The sequence below is a fragment of the Athene cunicularia genome (genome assembly GCF_003259725.1).
Source record: "Athene cunicularia isolate RWA chromosome 3 unlocalized genomic scaffold, athCun1 chr3_part1, whole genome shotgun sequence".
Taxonomy (NCBI): domain Eukaryota; kingdom Metazoa; phylum Chordata; class Aves; order Strigiformes; family Strigidae; genus Athene; species Athene cunicularia.
In genome coordinates, this window is record NW_020799097.1 from 54,957,173 (window position 1) to 54,978,453 (window position 21,281).

Below are 21,281 nucleotides of genomic sequence, written 5' to 3' on the forward strand. Positions count from 1 at the left end.
ATTCATCACCTTAAATGCAACAGAGAGTTGTACATTTTGCTGGAAAAGCATATAAGATGTACTGAATTTTAAGAGAAAATATTTTCTTTGTCTTTACTGTCTTCACACATACTAAAATACAGCTTTCCCTAAGGCAGTTTTATTTATAAGTTCATACTTATAAATAATTTCCATAGAGTTACTCTGAAAAAAAATGTAACATGTGGTAAGAATAAGAAAAAATATTACCAACATTTTTACAGGAAATTCTGTAAAATAAAACCTACAATTGCCTTTTAAGCTACTCAGTCTCACAGACTGTATTTAGAATATAAATAATACTGAAATTACAGACGTGGGTGTATCAGAATTGATTTTTTTTTTTTTTTTCAAAACATGTTGCCTGGGGAAGGCATATGCTGCACTTCTGCTGCTCTTCACAGCCAGTGATACCTGTGCTTAAACCCATTAATTTGTGTTGCAATGAGGCTCTGATGAAGACCCTGGAGGCTTAAGAAGGAACCAGCTGTTTTGTTTTCAAGGAACTTTTCTCAGAAGTCTGTGGCAACTCAGAAAAAAAGTAATTGCATTTTGAATCTGCAGATATGTAAATGATAACCTGTTTTATATATCCAGAATCTGTTATATGTGACAAATATGACATAGATCTGACATCTGTATGCGTCCTGCAAGTGTCATAAAACCTTTCCTTGCATCAGTTCTGAGGTTGGCATTCCTCAGCTGTCATGTCAGGGATGTATGCTGTAAGTGAGGTGACTGAGGGTCAAAGACTAAGGGGACAAGGACTGACCCAATAAGAGCAAGACTGTAGCTCTTAACAGTGTTTTGGGTATATTATAATTTCTGAAGCCTAATTTTTGCCTTTGTTGCTAATTCCAGTTAGTTAGGGTGCCCACTGCCTGGGTTTACACTAGTAGCTTAGACTATTGGTCAGGGCGGTAGAAACATACACATTCCATTCTCCCACTGCTGCTACTGGAGCAGCATCCCCTGGCATAGGGACTGTGCAGGTATCTGAGGATTTGGATCTCCCTACAAGATTTACTGGAGCCCGAAGGGGTAACAGTTGCACAGGGCAGGGTGGAAAATTTTGAAAAAGAGCTAGTACAGGTGGAAAATTTTGAAAGAGAGTGAGTACAGATAAGGAAAGAGGACGGCAATTTTTATCTGCCTAGGGCAGCAAAAAACCTTGTAGAAGCTCTGCTCAGTTTTAGTACAGATTTTATATTCTGGTTTTGTTTAGTTTGCCCAGTGAATATTGTGATGTGTGTTTTCATTGCATCTGCTCACCTTATTCAGGTTAGGGAAAGGTATTCTAAGCAGAATACATTTCAGAGTTACTTTTCAGAATGTAAAGCACATCACCTTAATACCCTCTGGAAGAGTCCTGCACCCCAAAATCTATACTGTTTCATGGGCTGGCCCCTAGCTGAATGAAGGCAGTATTTAGAGATGTGGAAAAGGTCAGTGTTGCTAAAACACGCATCAGGGAAGAGAAGGAAAGATATAAAAAAAATGTGTTGCCATGACAGACTGAAGGCTGGCAGCATTCAGTGGGAAGGTGTGCTGGGGTTGTGTAACGGAGGTTTTGGTAGCAGGGGAGGGGGCTACAGTGGTGGCCCCTGTGAGAAGTTTCTGGAAAGCTCCCCTGGCTCCAAGTCAGACCAGCCTCTGGCCGAGGCCGAGCCAATTAGTGGTGGTGGCTGCACCTCTGTGATAACGTGCTTAAGAAGGGGAACCTGAGAGGGAGTTGGGATTTTGTGAGGAAGAGTTACCAGAAGGACACTGATGCGAACACCAAGGTCAGTAGGAGGAAGGTGGGGAAGGTGCGCTAGAGCAGAGTGCCCCTGTATCCCATAATGAGACAGCAGGGCTGACCCCCCTGTCATCCATGGGAGTCACTGGAGAAGTGGAGATTTGCCTGTGGCCTATGGTGGACCCCTGGGACTCTGTGGGAAGAAGAAGCCCCTGCTGTTGTAGTTCAGCGCAGGGAGGACTGCAGCATGTGGAGATCACCCACCCTGGAGCAGCACGGGGATGGCTGCATCCCATGGGGAGGACTCATGACAGAGAAAGTTTGTGGAAGACTGTCTCCTATGAGAGGGAGGCCACTTGGAGCACGGGGAAGAATACAGAAGAATGTTTCCCCCCATCCCTTGGAGGAAAAAGCAGCAGACTGACTGTGCCCCACATCACCTGCCCCTGTGCTGCAGGGGAAGGAGGTAGAGATATTGGGAACAAACTGAGCCTGGGAAGAAGGGAAGGGTGGGGGCAAGTGTTTTTAAGATGTGGTAACACTTCTTACTGTCCCATTCTGTCGTGTGGTTGTTTTTAGTGTTTTAATTAATGTGATGTTCTTTTTACTTCCCCTAAAGAGGAAGCTTTTGCCTGTGACCCTAATGGGTGAGCTACCCCTCCCTGTCCTTTTCTCCATTCCTGAGCCTTTTTGATTCATTTTCTTCTTCCCAGTGCTGGTGGGGAAGGGGTGAGTGAATGGCTGTGTGGCGCTCAGTTGTCGTTTGGTTTCAAATCACAATGGAATGTTTGACAAAAGTTTTAATATGTACTTTTCGTTCCTTCCAAGACCTCAGTATTTACTGAATAATCTCAAATCTGATTAAGGCAGAATGATAAAGGCTGTAAAACAGGTTAGTGCAAGTTCAACTAGTGTGGGTAATCATCAAGAAGCTGTAGTCTCACAGTACCATCCAGTGAATAAACAGTTGTCACTTCTCTATAGTTCAGCCAATTTGTGCAACTCTGCACATGCAGATGGAAATAAAATCAGTTTTCCCAAATGAGCCTTAAAGGTCCTATTCAATATGCTGATTGGGTTGTGCCTGGAAAGTGCTATATCAAACAGTGATGACAGAAGACTAGATTACCTGCGAAGATGCTAATGAGACATCAGAGCTTCTTGTTTCTCATTATCCACTCCCCGCAAGTCCTTCCTACAACAGTCTCACTACTGCAATGCTAAGAGTATGCTTTCCTTGCCTTTCCTCAGAGAGTTTGTAAGAAGCAGCACTGCTAGCTCTTCATGATCAAATATGAGTAGTTTTACTGTTTTTTTTCTTGTCAGGGCTCAATGAGAGCTGCTTGCTCCCTATGGATGGATGAGCTGGGTCCCAAGGATGACCCCAGTGCAGGCCATGCCCTCACTGGTTGGTGGGTCTGACCAGTGTGCGCAGAGCTGGGGCCATAACAGGGTCAGTCCTTCAACAGGGATAGTGAAGAACCAGGACCAGGGACCATCCGAAGGCCCCTGTCGGTGCTAAAGCGGAGGGGGCTGGAGGCAGGACTGGAGACAAGGCTACAACATGGCTCCAGAGTTCATCCAAGGGATGGGGCCAGAGGCAGGACTGGAAACAAACTGTAAGGTACGACCACAGGGGCCACCCAGGAGACAGGCTGCCCACTGCTCTGCTCCATCTGCATCCAGGAGGCCGGGCCAGAGCCAGAGGTGAAAGACTGGCACTGCTCCTGCACAGCCCAGGCAGGGCCTGACAGCCCCATGCTCAGCTGAAATGGGGAGCTGGGCCCCATGGACAGGGCTCGGGGGAGGCCCCAGATGAGTCTGATCAGGGCCATTAAGGCCTATGGGTGCCCTCAGGGCCCTGACATCTCCAAAGGGAAACTTTTTGAATTGTTCTTCCCATCACTCCTAGAGAGAAGAATGCTAAATCCCAATAACTGTTTCCAAAAGACATGGCTACACTGTCTGTCACCTTCCTCCTGTTACAGAACCAGCACTGAGATGTTGGGTTTGTTGTGGGAAGAACCCAGGGTCAGGCATGGTCAGACAGAGCTCTTACATCTCAGTTCCTGCTGGGCTCAATCCTCAGGAGTCACACTGAGGCAAGATACCAATAAGAAGTAGATTAAATAAACACAAAGTTTATTTGGGAAGCTGAGTTCCTACCAGCATGCTTTCCTTTCATTTGGGGAAGGAAAAAAAAAGAGTAATCTGGTACACCAAGGGTCACTGGGTTGCAGATTTAGTATAAAATCCTCACTTCACTAACTTCAGTAGCAATTTTGGGATTGACTTTACCTGTTATCTTCTTATACGTAACAGGATGTGTTTGGTGCTGAGGAACCTACAAAGAAACAGTGTGTAAGTGCTAAGAATCAGCCCATAGGCCTGTTTTTCAGCTGATGAATTTACAGCCCTGAGTTATATGATTTCTGGAATCAGACTGGATTTTCGATGCACAACTTGCCTTTTGATAAAGCTTTGCACCAGGGGTAAGGTGCAGTAAAACACAGCTCCTGTGATCTTCCAGCCATTAAGAAAGAAAAGGAAATAAAAAATAAAGGAAGTTTAAATAGCAATACCCACTGTGTTAGGGAAAGGGATGTGTATACATAAGAGGCAAAGGTAGCAGCTGAGGTAAAAGGGAATAGACAATAAACGTTATAAAACAATCTACAGAAGTTAATTTTGCTCATAATAATATATAACTAGTACCTAATGGTTCAGAAGACAGTGGATATACCTCTTTAATCTCTATAGGCCTGTGAATATGAAAAAAAATTTCATCAACAGCATGGATGAATAGGAGTTGTTGGCCTGCCTTTCAGTGATGCATGGGCCCAGGGCTCCCCCTGGGTGAGAGGATAAAAATGAGCCCTAAATTCCCCTCATGCGGATTAAAATATGAGACCTGATCTGATTGCTGTCTACAGTTACATTGTCTTACTGCTCCTTATTTCAGTGATGGATTGAATATTGTATCTATACTACTGTAAATTATCTCAGGAAAGTGCAGAAACAAAGAGCCAGACTTTCAACTGATGAGACAAGGGTGTCCCCATAGCCCAGGGCCATTAAACAATTGCAGGCTTCCTGAAATGCAGTCTAGAAAAGCACCATTTAGGTTGTATCCCGGGGTGAATCTTTTCCGTGATCTTCAAGATCAGCTTTTCATTAATGTACACAGTAAGGTGCTTTGTTCAGGTGCGTTCAGATCATCCTCCTCCTCTGTTTTCAGGGTCCTGCCAGTGCTACTTGTAGCACACACCCAACTCAGCAATTTCATTACAAGCCCATCTCTTGCTACGGTGCCTGCACCCTGTCACACGTCATCTGTCTCCTCGTTGAAGGCAGATGTGGATCGCCTCCCCTTGGTCTACTCCCCGTGTGTAGGTGTTGAGGCCAGTCTCCTGACGGGAAATTTTGCTGGCTCCATATTGACTGTTATCTGTCTCAGTCATGGTGTCCTTACTTGATGTTCCCTGATTATTTTGAATTAAATTGTGAGGCAAGGACATGTAAGTGTCCTGTTTTACCAGACTTCCTTCCTCCTGCTGATAACTGCAGAGCTGCAGGGACTGCTAGAGGGCCCGACAGAAGGCAGGGAGAATCGACAACCCATGCTCACTGTCATTTTTTCTGGGACTCTATGCAAGTGATTGGCACCTTCACTGGGGAAGCTGTCACCTCTCATCATTTACTGGCATTTGGATGTTTCTAAAAAAATTCTGCATATTTCTGTGAGCTATGTCACCCTCTAATTTAGAAAATGTGTTCTCATTTTTAAATACAGTGTATGCTAAAGCATGTTTTTTCCTCTTTGTATATGGTTCAAAGATTACCTGGGTGAGACTGCAGATATATTTGTGGGTTTGCTGCCATCTGCAGTTGAAATCTAATACTAATCCCAGTTTACATGGGATTAATAGATTTCCTTCCCAGTGTCTTCAAAGACCTTCACATCTCAGACAAGCGACAAAATGTGCATTAATGACTGTTATTGTGTGCTGACTACCAAGTTCCTACTCTAGCAAAAGGGAGGAGAAGTGTTTATTTAACTTCTAGCTGTAAAGTTTATTGTTAGTCCAGATAGATAGTAAACCCTTGCAGTCATCTATCAGCTCTTTTTGTTCAAGTTGTTCAATTTCCAATCTATAAACACTCACGATACAATCCCACTGTTTAAACTTTGATCAGAAACTTTTCAGAAACTTTCCAACCTTTACAAAGAACTTGAGTGGTGTGGGAGTGTGAGTTGAACATCTGCATTTTCTGAACAGGACTATCTCCTTGTTTCATCTCTAAACCGAAGTAGGAGGACAGCTGGTGATGAAAGATCACTCTCCCCATACTACTGTGGTGGGTTTTCTCATTGAGATATATTGTGGATCCTACTACAGAACAGAAAGGCATTAAAGCCTGCATGTATCAGACTGGTGTGGAACAGAATAAGAAATGTAATTTTAATAAGATTTACCTCTACAGTACTGCAATCATTCTAGGTATGAAAATATCCAGAAAAATCTAGAAACACCAAAGGATGTTTGGGATAATTTACAAAAAAAAACCAACCCAAACAGTTAGTATTTCTATATATTTTACGATTTTGTAGATAATGCATATAAAACAGTGGGAGAGAAATTCATGTAGTTCTTCACACGTCCTGCAAATAAATACAGAAATAAGTAAATAATTACATAAGAGGAGAACAGCACAAGGGAAATTAATAGAGATTATTAAATTGTTGTGTCATGAATATTTTCTAAGTATGGATGGATAGTTTGGGGGTTTTTTGGTTGGTTTTGTTTTTTTGTTTTGTTTTGTTTTGTTTTCTCCAAATTAATATAGTCAAACAACTTTACCGAGGTATTATGGTAAGAAATGATTTTTGACTGTCTGTATAAGAAAACAAAGTATTAGTTTCTATAATATTTAGAAGTCCTTCCTGTACTCTAGTAAGGGAACTGCATCCCATCTCACAGGTATTTGCTCTAACTCCTCTAATGCTGCACATTTACAAGCTAAAAAGCTCTGTACTTGTAAGGATCTAATACAACAATCTCTTTTGATTTTCCCATCTCTGCAGAACAGAGAAAAATGAACACATATAAGACTGATCCTTAAGGACTGTAAATCCCCATTTCTTCACTGAAGCCACTGATTGGTAGAAACAGAAGATCTAGCCCTAGATTTTAAGTGTTTCATAAGCACTTCACTCAAACTAAGAAACATAGATGATGATTCAAATAATAGTTTGCTTTCTGTATATTATAGTTTATGCTCTTTTGCCCAATTTGGAGTACTTAAACTATCAACAAATATAATAAAAGTACAATATAACAGTGATCAGCATGAAGTACATCAAATTACTATCGTTTAATCACTGAGTGAACTGCCAGCTTGTTTTTGCAGTCACACAAAAGCAATGTCTTAATTTCTTCTGACAAATGGAGATTGTTACTTATGCAGATGGTGCATAGATGAAACATGAGTGGTTAAATTTTGCCAGCTTGTCTTTTTCCAAAGAGTGCTTAACACAGCAGTCCTAAAGTTGACATAATAAAAAACTGTTTATATGCTGAGATCAAGGTCAGAAATTGTAGCCACTGTCAATCCAGTTTCAACAAATTGTCTGTATGGTCAAGAACTTGTCGCAAGGCATTTCAGGGAATCTGGGAGTGTTTCTCTACACTAGAGAAGTGATCATCCTTTTGTTTGCATTTATTTCCTTCCCTTCCTGTTCATGGGAAGATTTCACAATCCCAGATATGCAGAAGTGCTCAGGCTTCTTGTTCAGCAACTGGGAATCATGGAGCTCAGGTTCTGGCTCTGCTATAATCTACCACGGGACCTTGAGCTTCTTTTTAGTGTTTAAATTTAGGTTTTAATTTGCACACTAGAAAGTCAGTAATACCTGGGTGACAAGTGTATTACAAGGTTTAGTTGATTAAAATGTTCTGCGACTTTTGACTTAGTGTCCTTTAAAAGTTCTTACTATGTGCTATGTGATTTGGCTAATGATGAGCAGATTCAGAATTCATAAAAACTCTAGCTATAAAAATTATGTTCTGTAAAACTAGGCTAGTAAATTAAAATTTTTATTGTAACACATTCAGACTGTATCTTGAAAAAGGATAGTGCAAACCATTTTTCCAAGATTGCATTGGTAAAAAGTATAACCAAAGCAAATACTGAAATAAACATTAGTTTGCTTGTTTTTTAAATTACTGGTATACTTCCGAGTGCCCTGTAACAGCCTATCAATAAAAGAAAAATATGAGGAAATACCTTACATTCTGTTATTATGCTTCTTAGTGACTAAAGCTGATGTTGTTTTGGCTGGTTCTGTACTACAAAATTTGAGTTATGAACTTTCTGAGAGATCATAAGGATTTAATTTGTAATTTGGTTCAAGATATTGCATCTGCCATAAACCCAGCATACAAATTAGAACTTCATCTTCACTTAGATCCAAGATCCAGGCTTTGGCCATGTTCTCTGATTTTTGATTGAGGAAGAATTCCTCCCATAAGGAGAGCTCAGTGACTGTTCTTTCATACAGGAAAAAGTACTTAGAGGAGAAGAGACTTTCTGTCCAACACAGTAACATCAACTAAAAAGTCATCAGATAATGACAGTGTTAGGGTGTGTTGTAGGCTTGAGCGTTAGGCAGAAGATTTCACAGCAGCTTAAAACTAACATCAGAATTTGTCTGGTGCTGTTTGCAACTTAGGATAGACAGTCCCTAGAAAATTTCAAGCTTTGCTTCTGCTTGACCCCACTTGCCTTTCTTCTGGAAAGCTGTCAATTAAGACTGCCACAGAAACCAAGCAAAACTCTACTTCTTTTACTTCAAGTGCAGTTGACAGTGTACGTGAGAAGAGAGAGAAATAAGGAATAAAAGATTATCAGCTCATTTGAGAAAGAGGTGATGTTGCTCCCACTCCTTCAACACTTGACCAAGGAAAAAAATAGAGGAGGGAAGGGAACTAAAAAGTTCTGAAGTGTCATCTACTTGCAAGATTAGGAGGGAAAAGTAGTGGGAGTTCTTAAAACTGTCCCCTTGGCCTGGGGAGAAAACATGTAAGTCTGAGTAAACAGAGAGAAGTAAAAGCTGGAGATTGTTGGAGATTAAAGGCAACTATAGAGTCCTGTAACATAAATAAATGGTGAGAACTTCTGTATTGAGGATAAAGGCACTTGATTTAATGTCCCTGGGAATATTAGCAATACATTTTGTCATGGAGGTAGGGAGCAAGGGGAGTTAAAAAATCAAGAGAACCAAAATGTAGCAATTTTTTGTTTGAATAATCCTGTTTTCAGAGGCTGGGAAGTGAGGAGCTGATAGAAAGTCACCACATATTTACTTTCTTCAACATTTCTAGAAACTATGTCCACATAAAGTCTGAAGACTCCACGTGTAGCCCAGGCTTCCCTGAGACCTGCCAGGTCTCCGAAACTGCAGCTCTGACTGTGTGATAGGGTAACTGGAACCATGTCCTGGGCATGCAGGTGTGCAGCATGCGTTCACCCAGTCTGACATCCCTCGGAGACAGTGTACCTACTGTACACATGCTGCACTCAACATAAGACTCTGCAGTGCGTGCTCCCTGAGTCCAGCACCAATTTTGTTGTGAATCCTAGGAACAGTGATGAGTGCATTTCTGCAGAGGTATGCCAATAAGAATTACAGTAATAATGTTGTGAACTGGTGGGTACTGTTACCCTCAGGCCTGGATCGAGCACCAATGTGGTGATACTGGGACATGTGGTCCATCTGGGTACTTGCTGGACAGGCAGGGGAAGCACCCACCTGGCACCTCCCTCGGCACTCCTGACCCTTACAGTATGATCAGCACAGGGTGTTTTGTTTATTGTCCTCCTCCAGATGTGGTGATTAAGTGCAGGGCTGCCTGACAAGAACACCCTGACAGCAGCAGGCACATGATCAGCATGCCGTGTTATCCTTTTCCTTGGTCCCTGGTCCCTCTTGCTTTGTTGTCCTTGCATCCTTCCTTCTCTACCCCAGTGTCCTCCTGAAAAAGCAACCTGTCCCTAAGTTACTTTTGTCACATTGGTTCTCATTTTGCTATATCTCTACCCAAATTTGATATTTCTGATACCATTACCTAGGTGATCTTGGCCTTTTATGGAAATATTGATAACAATAACAACCTATGTGATATTGGCTTTGCAAGATCATACTCCCCAAGATGTTCTCATTACTCCCCTCCAGTTCCCTGGCTTTCTGTGAAGTCCACGTGTAGCTCAGCTGTCTCCCCCATAGCCCCCCTGCAGTGTCCTGCCATCCATGGTGACACTGTCCATCACAGTGGCTGCATCTCGCACTGCTATAGCCACCTTCAGCCCTGTCTTACCAGCAGCTCCATGCCATCTCCTCAGTTGGCCAAGGCCTTCGCAGTGGCCAAGCTGCCTCCTGGCAGCCCTGCTGGCTTCATGGACCTCCGAGTAGATCGGGCTTGCCTGGCTGGTCATTGCCGCCTTCTGCTTCCCAGGATGGGTGGATACAGTGAACAAGGCATGGTGAGCCCAGGAGTCTGCCTGAGGCTTGTCCTGGGTGAGCAAGGAGCTGTCCTGGTTTCTCTGGGTGAAGAGTATTTGTTCATTTGTTGTACGATAGTGGGTTTGATTGCAGTATAGTTCCCTTTTTGGAGCTACGCATTATGAATAAACTAATAACCTTGCAGCTGACATAATGAGACTCCCTACTTTTGATGATAGCTCAGAGCTAGCTGCTGAGGATAAATGGGGCAGAGTCAGCTGAGGGAAAAGCTTTAGAAAGCCAAACAGCTGGCAGTTACTGGGGTGACTGAAGAATAGAAAGCAGTAAATAAGGATGTTTAGATGAAACATTTTCTTGCTGAAGAAATAATTATGTTTTCTAAGGGTACATTAATTTACCTATGTGGATTTTTGCTTGGTTTGGTGGTAATTCACACACTATTTGAGAGCTGTGTGTTGATGTGAAGGTGGAGTCTTTGCAGCTGAGGGTATCTGGATATATTTTATCTTTGACAATAGTTGTGGGACCTGCTGGGTAAAAAGAAGGGGCAAAGCTGAACTAGGTCAAAGGGATAACATAAACTGTAAATAACGAATGTGGCCTATTAAGTGGACTGACAGCTGGCCAAAAGTTGCTGTAGCTGACTTGCTTTGAAGGAACAGTAAATAAAAAGAACAAGAGATGATGTAGTGGTACTGTGTATAGAAACAAGCTAGCAATTAGAGGTGGTGTTAGTATGGCACCAGAACAAAGGGAGCAGTTTGCCTTAGTTTTTAGTAAAATAATACAATTAAGTACAGTAATGCAGTTAGAACACAGTTAAATGAGGCTAAAATAAAAATTTTCTATTGGAATGTTTGGAAACAGAAGTTTATCTGATTTTAAAAGCTTAGATGCTATCCTAAACTAATAGAAAAATAGTACATATACCTACTAAACAAAGAAATGTGATCCAGATTTCTACAGACCCGTTTGACTGTCAAAATACAGAAACCTTTATAACCAGCTTTGAAGTAAGAATATGTGGGGACTTGCACCTAAGTGGAAAAAAGGTGAAATGTGATGTATGTGTTTACTAACAGCACATTGTGTCAGGCTGAGGGGTTTTTTATTAGTCCTCCATAGTGCAGTAAAGCACTTAATACAAAGCTAGGGAGTTAATCATTACATGAGAAGACACAAATTAGTAGAAAGATGTGGAACTGGTGGAAGCCAGACCATTCACAGAGGTACGCAGTGGTAGGATGGGAGTCAAAAGACACATGTTGCAACAAGGGAAATTCTAATTAGATGTAATGAAGAGGTTTTTTCACAGTGATCAGTGTCAATCACTGGATCAAGTTTCTGGAGATAGTGTGAAAATTTCACCCTTGAAGAAATTCAGAGCTCTGCTGAGGATGAGCCTGAGCCATCTGATGTAATACCCAAGTTGACCCTGCTTTGAGTGAGAGGTGGGATCAAATGAAGTCCAGAGATCCCTTTCAAATGCAATTGTTCTCAGTTCTCTGAAAGATCCTTTTCCAAGACAAAATTTAGGGATGAAAGGATGCTATCAGTGTATTTTTGCAAGCATGGATTTTTGGGACTCTAAGTATTTTCACTTATTACAGTTGGACAATGCTGAGAAAATCTGGGAAATACTGCACATGTGTAGGAAGATTACTGTACAGACCAGAAACAAATAAACCTGGAGTTATAGCAGTGAGAAAATTTTGTGCGTTGTTATGTAAAAACCTGGGGACAATAAGCATTTTGAAGGAATAAACTGATCAGATGAGGGTGTATTATCTGACTGCTGCCCCACTAGGCCAACAGTGCCAGTACAGCCATGGCAAAGGCAGATACAGTTCTAAATTGAAGATGTGGTTCTAAGATGACTGACAGCCACCTCCAGTAGCCATTATCAGGAAAGATGAGTTCAAACACAAATAAGTTCATCAAGTAGTCGGGGAAAGGAGAGATTATTTTCCTGAAAGGACTTGACTTACTTAGTTTAGGAAGATTAAACTGAAAACCAAAATGTTTAATGATTTTTAAGTACATCAAGGTGGTAAACATCATGATAGAAGAAAGCCTATTTAAGGTACAGGATATGATGTTAGGCCCAGAACATCTGGGTATAAGGTTAGTAAACACTGAAGAAAGTTACAAACCACCACAGCATTCAAGTTATGAAATAGTTTTCCAGCAGGAGTAATAGTCCTTAAAAATTTTCTAGGCCTTGGCTGATGCTTGATCTGCTGTTAAAATAAATTATTTGATATGCTGTGGGGACAGCAGAGGACAAGAGTTGATGACTTTGGATCATAAGACTGGAAAGGACATTGTCTTTCTAGAAATATAAGCAGAGCAGTTTGATGAAAAGCTGCAGTAAATCACTCTGATTCTTAAATACCATTAATATTAAAGAGTTGTTATTTCTCTAAAGGATCTAGGACATCTTGAAATGTGAGTCACTGAGAAAAGTAAGAGGCATTTATTAACAAGAAGGCTTAGACTCAGGGACTGTCTGCTCCAGCTTCCATATGGTTGTCATGGCCTTCTACCATGAGGAGTTGCATGGTAAATGGTTATGTTCTGCCTTGGCCTAAGGGAAAGGTGCCTTCAGCTGAAAAATTGCTCTGGTTGCTGGTTTTGACAGAAAGCAGACTGTATACAGGAATCCCTTTATATGAAGGACAAACTGCATCTGAATTAGACCTGATTTAATAGTTGGCTCTGCTTTTCCGTTTAAAGCTATTAGAAGAGTCCCATCCTGCGAAGAAGACAGTGAGCCCTATTGTATGTTTTTGCATCTGAGGAAAGCAAAGACGTGTTTGAACACAACAGAAGAAATGTCTGCATTTGGCTTGTTTTCATTTAGTCTAAGCTCTGGGCATCTTTCAGAAATTATTTTAAATATTGCATTGAAAGTTTCTCTAAACTTAACTGCTCTGTGCTCATGTACATCTCTTGTTTGCAAGGATGACCTTCACATTTCCTGAAGGAAAATCTCAGTTCTCTATCTGAACACACAAAGAATTCTTGTTTTGATACAAAATAAAATAAACCTATACCATGGCTGACTGAAAATATGTAACTGTACTGGTTTTGAAGCAGCAGTTTCATGGATAAAAATCAAAACCCTTGTTCTATGCAAAATACTACAGTAATAGTCCTAAAATAATAATTTACAATAGCTCTGCTTAAGAGTTTGAAGCTGCTGCTGTGAAATAGTGTAACTTATTTTTTATATATAAATACCTATGTTATTTATTTGTGGTAGCACTGAAGCCATCTTTGAAAGAAGGAAGCCTAGAATACAAATATGTACAAAATGTTAATCTGACATATTTGAAGTGTCATCTGAACAAAACAGTGTAATACAAGATTTTGATAAGGAATGTGGTGATGTCTTCAACAGGATTAAATTATATTTATTTTCCTTTCAGAATAAATTATAAATGTCACAGTTCTGCACAGCTGAAAAGACTGAATTAATTAGCCTGTCACCTGAGAGCTTTCGCCCTTTCTGGAAGGGAATGAAGTGCTTTGAAAGAGCACTGGAAAGGGCCCTCATCCTACTTGACCTTTCCAGAGATGCAGCAGACAGATCGATAGGGAAGTGACTGCAATGAGCTGGCACCTTGCAGAGAGGGTATACTTCAGGAGTGCTGAAACAGGTTAAAAAACATGGAGGTTGACTGCTTTGTTTTATGAAGAGGCTCTCCTATCTTTTTGGTTAAGGCTAAGGTAACTTCCAACCACTTTGTCTGTCCCTTGACTTATGTTTTTTTTTTAAATTGTCTGTATTTTTATCAAAATCAAACCCTTCTCCATTCTAAAACATTGGTGGTGTGAATTTATGATAGCTAATCTTGGGGGGTGAATGACCTGAGGCACTTTAAAATGACTGTCTGAGGTAGAGTTTTAAAAATAAACTGGACTTTCCATAGCTGTCTTTTTTGGCTCAAAATCAAAGGCATGTAGCATCACCATAGAAACCTCAAAGGTGACCTCACTGATGTTGGTAAGAATTGGTGATGACTACAAGCACATCCAATCAGAGTAGTTCATACACTGCTGCAAAGTTGCTGCTCTCTGTGGGATATTGATGCAGCCGTTTGTTCCTGTGATCCTTGGTCAGCTGGTTCCTTGCGGGTAGAGTGTGGAAGAGTACAGAGAGGGGAAATCATTGTGGCTGAAAGTGCATGTGCTAAATTCTTGATTTGAGGGTGATTTCCACCAAATAAATCTTCTCTCTGAGACCTGTTATGCAACATTTGTCTTTTAATGTTGAAGCCCAGTTGTGAGGAGTGATGCAAAATAGCAAATATTATGTTGGTTGAGAGCGTGCCACCTGAGACAGTGCTTCTGAATCCCTTCTGACAAGCTTTCATGTAGTGAAGGTTTTTAAGTATTTAGTTATGGGGAAGAGGGAATCCTATTTTCAGAGCCTGCCCTGCCTTCTTCACTTGTTTCCCAACAAGCACATTATATATAAAGTTCTGATTTAATTTTTTGCTGCAATCTTAGGCTCTGAACAACTAACAAAGTTTAAAAAGCATCAAGAGCTGTATGGCGAAACTAAGTAATTATGTTGATGATAGCAGCCAAACCAGGTGTGTTTTTCCTAATCACTCCAAAAAGAGACATGAATACAAAAAATGAGTTAATAAGGAACCTTTGCAATGTTTATTGGATTTTTGTTCAACATCAGAAATACCTAACTTGTAGTCACCACCTTTCTAAAATTAAGTCTTCCAGCAGCTCAGAAACGTGTGTCTGCTGAACCGCTCTGCGTTGCTGTGTATCTGAATGGCAGAGAAATGAGTGGACAGGAGGCATAAGTTGTGCCTATGCCAGCAAATAGTGGCTGGGAGTTAATTTATTAGTATGGTGTCTGGTTCCTTGAGTGGGTCAAAAAGCTCTCTCCCAGCACCAAGGACTGTTCCCAATATGTAGTTTGAATGGGGCACAATTATTCTGTAGGGAAAGAAGTTTAATGCTATGGATGTGGCTGATCTGTAACAGCTGGTATCAGGGCTAGAGAACAGTCTCTGGCACTATTTAGCTTTGTGTGTAGAAGTAGCCATCATCTCTGGTCAGAGCACTCTTCTAGAAAACATGAGACAAGCTGAAGCTGATTGCAATAACAAACTCTTTTAGCTGCTTCCTAATATATATAGTGACGAGGTCACTCTTTTCCAAGGTGATGCTCTAGACGCTGGTCCTTGCTTTGAGGAATTTTCTGTATTGAAATTAAACAATTAGTGGAGAAGATGAAGAGAATGAATTCTTTCCCTCAACAGGCTGTAACTGTAGCTTAAGTCAATGTAGAGGCACAGTCTTCTGTGATCTTCTGGCTCAATTAATCATGATTTCCCTTTATTACACATTGAATGGCTCAACCAGAAATAAAGGACTGTGTCTTTATACCCATCCCCCTCCACTGGTGATTAAGGCACTTGAGTGGAAGGTGAGAAACAAGGATTTAGAATTTATTCATATTTGTGCATTTAACTCTGACAGATTGCCCTGAGGGGTAAGATGGAGGATGAGGCTGAAATTACTGGATGTTTAGGCCAAGATTATATTGATCAGTTTAAAAATACAGTATTCTGTGATTTGATTTAGGACAGAAGTCTGGATACAGGAGGCCTGTAGACAGACCTTTGAGTTATTTGTATAAGCAAGTACACTGTGAAAGCCATTTGTTATGGCAAATCCCACTTCTGGTGTGATGCTGCCAGAAATTTTCAGTCTTGTCTATTGAGAAAGGATGGTTGATGGCTACTGCCTTCCCAGACATCAAATACTCCAAGGTAAACAGTGCTTATACTCAGAATAATATAGGTACCAAAGGAAAAGGTTTCCCTGCTTTGCTCCTTCTGTGTACCCTCCTTGAGCATTTCATGTACAAAGTTGTGGTGGTGTGTTGCTGTGATTTTTCATCCATCTTGTCTTCTGCTTTACCTTATAAATAATCAGTACAGCTTTGAAACCAGCCGAAGGAGGTTTTGTGGGTGCTACTGTCTAGAAACTTGACCAACTAATTAATTGTCGTGAATTGTGCTGTGCTCTTGCCCTCTTTGTAGGATTATTCTGGGGCTGAGGAGGGCAGTGCTGAAGTACTTTAATCTTCAATTCCTATCTCTCTTAAAGAAACAAACCAACACCAAAACAAAATGATGAAAAGAATTCTTAGAATTTGTACCTTTCTTATCAGCCGGTTCTATTTAGAGGTTTCTTTGGCTAGGACCTATCTTTTACTGAGGCAGTGTTATTATCTCTTTTGCATTAAAACTGAATCTTTACAAAGGAATTAAACTTGCTCCTGCTGTTCTGTCAGTGAAGGAGATAGTCTTCTCTTCAATGATCTGTGGAAATTGGTCTGTGGAAACCAAGGAGGCTAATAGAGCCCCTAAAGTCCGAGTTATTGCCTGAAAGAGATCTTGGCAAAGAAGAGCACTTGGTCTTCAGTGTGAAGACCATTAACCTACTGCACGAAAGTTGCTTAAGTACCTGAAAATTCTTGTTATAGACGTTATTACCTTGATCACACAAAATGGGAAATAAGCTGAACTGCTGTTTTAAGTGCAGAACAACTGCAGTTCTGTTTAAAATACGAGTGAATAAGCAGTGATACTCCTGACCTGCTAGAGAGGAAAACATTTTAGTTTGATTTTTCTGTTAGAACTTGACACATGGTTCAATAAAATGTTAATAACTCCTCCAGGGTACAGTGTAACCAACCTAAAAGTCTAGAAGTACTGCAAGGGTACTGCATAGGTCAGTCACCTGTACTTCACATGGATGCATTTTTAACAGCATGTTCTCTATGTCACGTTCCAGACTAATTTTTGAACTAGCCTGTTTTTAATTAATTTCCAGGAGTGAAAACAAACTCTTGGTAAACTGTCAGATTGTTGTTGGTATGCTAATAGGGCTGGTGGGATTTTACTCAAATAATCCAATGTGTTCAAGAGCTGCTGTAGCATTAGTGACCTTCTGACCCCCCAAACAGGAATATTCAAACTGAAGCTAAATTCCTGGGCTTTCCAGGAAATGTGTGGTGGTTAGATGCTTCATAAAGGGATTGTTGGGCACCAATGGAGTCAGAGAAGCAAAGCATCAGGAAATGCCAAAGGTAAATGGATACCTAATTCCGCATGTAACTCAGTTACAAACTCTCTATTGGAAAGATGGCTGGCTTGTCTCTCTCAGAGCATGGCAAGAGCAAACTGGAATTCACTGCAGCAAATTTGGCAACGGTCAAAGCTTTCCACCGTGGTATAGGAAACTTGCCAGAGGAATTTCCTAGGTACCATGAACTCTCACACCAGATGACTGCTCTGTCTTCTAGATTTATGGATTTGTATAAATAAAGTCTTCTCTCTCCTCCCACTTTTTTGTTATTGTTGTTGTACGGAGGGTTTTTTGTCATGTCAGAAATGCTGGACAACAGAAGAAAACTATTTGGCTCAGTCCACATAAAGGGAGAAAATGAGAGAATTATACTGGAGAAACAGGGAGACATCTCCTGTGATGTGAGAGACCAAGGTTTGTATCCCTGCTGCAGAGACAAGCTCTGTCCTCATGTTTTTAGTATTGTATGTGAGTAAGCACAGGTTTAGCTGGATTGGAGAGAAAATACTGGAATACTAGAAAATCAAAAATGTCTCATGATGTCACATGCATTGGCCTAAATTTCTGTCCCACATAGTCTTGCTGTTTTTCATCCTGGTTGTGGGTATTTTAGATACTAGATGCTGCTTACTATCCTGTTTGAGTCTGCCACTCCTGTTTTCTCACACAGATCCCTCAAGTGGCACTTGTCATGGAACAAATGATGACTGTGGGAAAATGGAGGTCTTGGGAGGTGCATGGAACAACCTTTGTGGGCCTATAAATGTTTTTCTGAATTTGAAAAAAACATTTGCCATAAATAACTTGCCACAGATATATATTTAGGCATGGGACTTACACAAATGGATGGATACTTTGCCCACATACTTATTTACAAATGGTTAACAAAGCCAACAAAATGTTTAAATTGGATGTACAGGTTTGGGTATTTTTTCAGGTTTAGATACCTGAAGGAAATATCCACTACTAAGATAGCTACAGCAGTCCAATAAGTGGGTTTAGATTGTGTGTTCTTAATTGTCTCTTAGAATCGAGATCTAATTTTAAAAGCTATTCTACAAATCAATATACTAATAAAACCAGAAGAGTCTCCAAACTCTTTCTCGATCTTGGGTGTTCATGAACTGGACTTTAACAGCCCGCAGTGCTGATTCTCTTAAGCATTTGATTACAAAGTAGGCAGTGCTCTCTATGCAAAAGCTGTTTTCTCAGACAGATAAATTACCAGGCTAAAATACTGGTACACTTATTCCGACATTAATTTAAATTATTGCTTCTAAAAATGGTGCATCTGTCCAAAGCTGTGAAACATCTGGTTTCTTTTCTTGCAAATGTTCATGGGCAAAATAAGTTACGTATAACTGTAGTATTACCTACATCTATCCTGGCTTGCTGATTTTTATGCTGTTCTACATGAAATTGCACATAGTTCTTCAGCTTCATTTCAGTAGCATAAAAGAAAAATATTTAAGAGCTCTTTAGGTATTTAAGCTCTTTAGGGGCTAAAAGGAGGGGTAGACTTGTGGGTAAATCATGGGTCAGAGAATTGTTCACTTGGCTGTAGCCTTCCTGTGTTACTGTGAACAAATTGAATAGTTCAAACACTCTTTTCAGTTGGGACTTCAGTAATATTGCTTCCTTTTTGTCTTCCCCATCTCTTAGAGGGTCCATACAAGATACACAGATGCCAGGATCTAGGCAGGCTACAAATTAGCCTATTGCTGCTGCTGTTCCTTTTCTGGTATAACTGTTCATCATTTAAGATTTCTTCAGGCAAAACCTTTTGAACCTATGGACATGGTGTAGCCTGTTGGAATTGTGTTCTCTTTTCTTTGCCTATGCCTGGAGAACATACCTGTGTAAACAGTGAAAAATTATCTTTATTTTGTAGTAGTGGCATGGTCTTTGCCTCTGGGAGAAGTTATTCTCACTAGGGGAACTTTTTACCTATACTATGAGATTAGCATGTAAATTGGTTATCTATTCCTTTTTTATCTTTTTTTCATCTCTCTCCTTTAGAAAGACATGTAATTTCCTATCCTACCAATGTAATTCAGAATAAAGGAAATAGAAGATTGCTATGATATCCTCAACCTTTTTGGTTTTTTTTAATGTAAATTTAGAAATATAAATGATTAATGAATTAAAAATGATGTCATACAGGAGGACCCTCCATCTCTAGAAGTGCAATGTATATAACCTTCATTCTAATTTTAGGTGAAATTGAAACTTTTGATCAGTCAAACTTTGGGACCTTATGAATGATCTTTTAGAAGTTTTACAGTCTTAAAGGACACCCTATTTCATGGCACGCAGAGGAAACAGGAAGGACTTGCTTTGTTTCTAACTGAAATCCCCTTCTACTTGATAGGAATTTGCACAAAAGATTTTTTGTTAAGGTCATAGTATCGAGTACCTAGCCTTTATTTCTTTTCCTGTTATATTTCTCCTATTTTTTTCCTCCCTCCTCAAGCAAACATATATTAAAAATCAGAACAAAAATTCAGACAGAACCTTGTTCTAAACTGTTCACATGAGACTTGCTGACGTAAGAATGACATAGCTGCCTTTAGAATGTTGTTTCATTTAAAGATCTTTTAAGTGAAGAGCAGCAGTAATGTCTGTGAATTGGAGGTATTGCCCAATTTATAATATTTCTAAATTTTCCTTTAATCCTTCTGTAAGAAGGGTATGGTCTCAACTATGCTTTTCCACAGCACACTGCTTTTACTGAAGCCTGCCTACAATGATTTCCTTGCTGGTTTCAAGGGAGGTAAGAAGAGTCGTTAAGAATATCAGCAGTTGTAATTTACTTCTACCCATTTAAATTCTGAGGTCCTTCTGGGGTTTTCATAGACTTAAAAGGAAAATGCTATTACTCTGCTCTGATTCAGATTTGCAGCATGAAACCGTCACTCCACTTATACACTCCACACATTGCATTTTACAGCCATTGTCTTGATTACTGAGCTGCAATTGATTCACTAGACAGCAAATTGAAAAATTATCTCTAGGCTTCTCTGTAAAATTACCTCTGATATCAGGTGCATTAGACAGTGCTTTAGTACTAACAGAAGGCTATCAGGCTGTCGCCTTCTCTGCCAGCTAACTCTGAGTGCTAAGAGAAAATTAAAGTCCAGGCTTAGAAGCTACAGCCACTGACAGGCTCCCTCCAAACAACGGCAAAATATGGGATAGCAGATTGAGGAGAGAAACACTCACCTTACTGTATTCAAGCAACCTGGGTGCTTAATTGGCCTTATAAATAATGGTGATTAAAGATCTCTCATGCCAAAGTTGATTAGAAAGAGCAATCAACTCTTTTTTATTTTGGCATCTGTGGGTTGCATACGTGTCTTCTGTAGTGAACTGTTACTTACGTGCCTTTGTTATCTTCTTTGGGAGTAAGAGTCACACCATAAAACTCAGCAATAGTTTTAGAGCAGAGGAAATACAGTAGTCTTTCACACTGTATGTTGAAGATGGAGGCCTCATTGCTACAGATGTTGTAGAACCTAAATGTACAAATAATTTTGGATAAAAGTACAAATAATTTTGGTTGGGGCTTTTTTAAATATATACATGGAAGATAGGAGGTTGCGATCAGATTTTTGGACTACAGGAAGCAATGTACTCAACTGTCATAACCAGGTCTGTGCAGATTTCTGAATAAGGGTGTACTTGAATCAAAAAACTGAGACAAGGAAAAATAAGCTGAAGTGTAACAATAGAAACCTTGCTAAGGAAGATGCCATCTGGATTTTCAAGAGGAGTTTCAATGCTGAAAAGGATGAAAGCTGAACTGGAGAAAATTAGATAGTGATAGAAAAATGGCACTGAGGTAGTAGTTGAAGATAGACAGTAAGCAGGATA

At 40.3% G+C, this 21,281-nt stretch overlaps 1 long non-coding RNA gene across 1 annotated transcript; it reads left to right on the forward strand.

Moving 5' to 3' along the window:
• Positions 1-1,587: 1,587 nt before the first annotated feature.
• On the forward strand, positions 1,588-16,753 carry LOC113478702. Its single transcript, XR_003398121.1, has 3 exons — positions 1,588-1,749; positions 6,075-6,082; positions 16,743-16,753. It is a non-coding gene; the product is annotated as an uncharacterized LOC113478702 (long non-coding RNA).
• Positions 16,754-21,281: the final 4,528 nt, after the last annotated feature.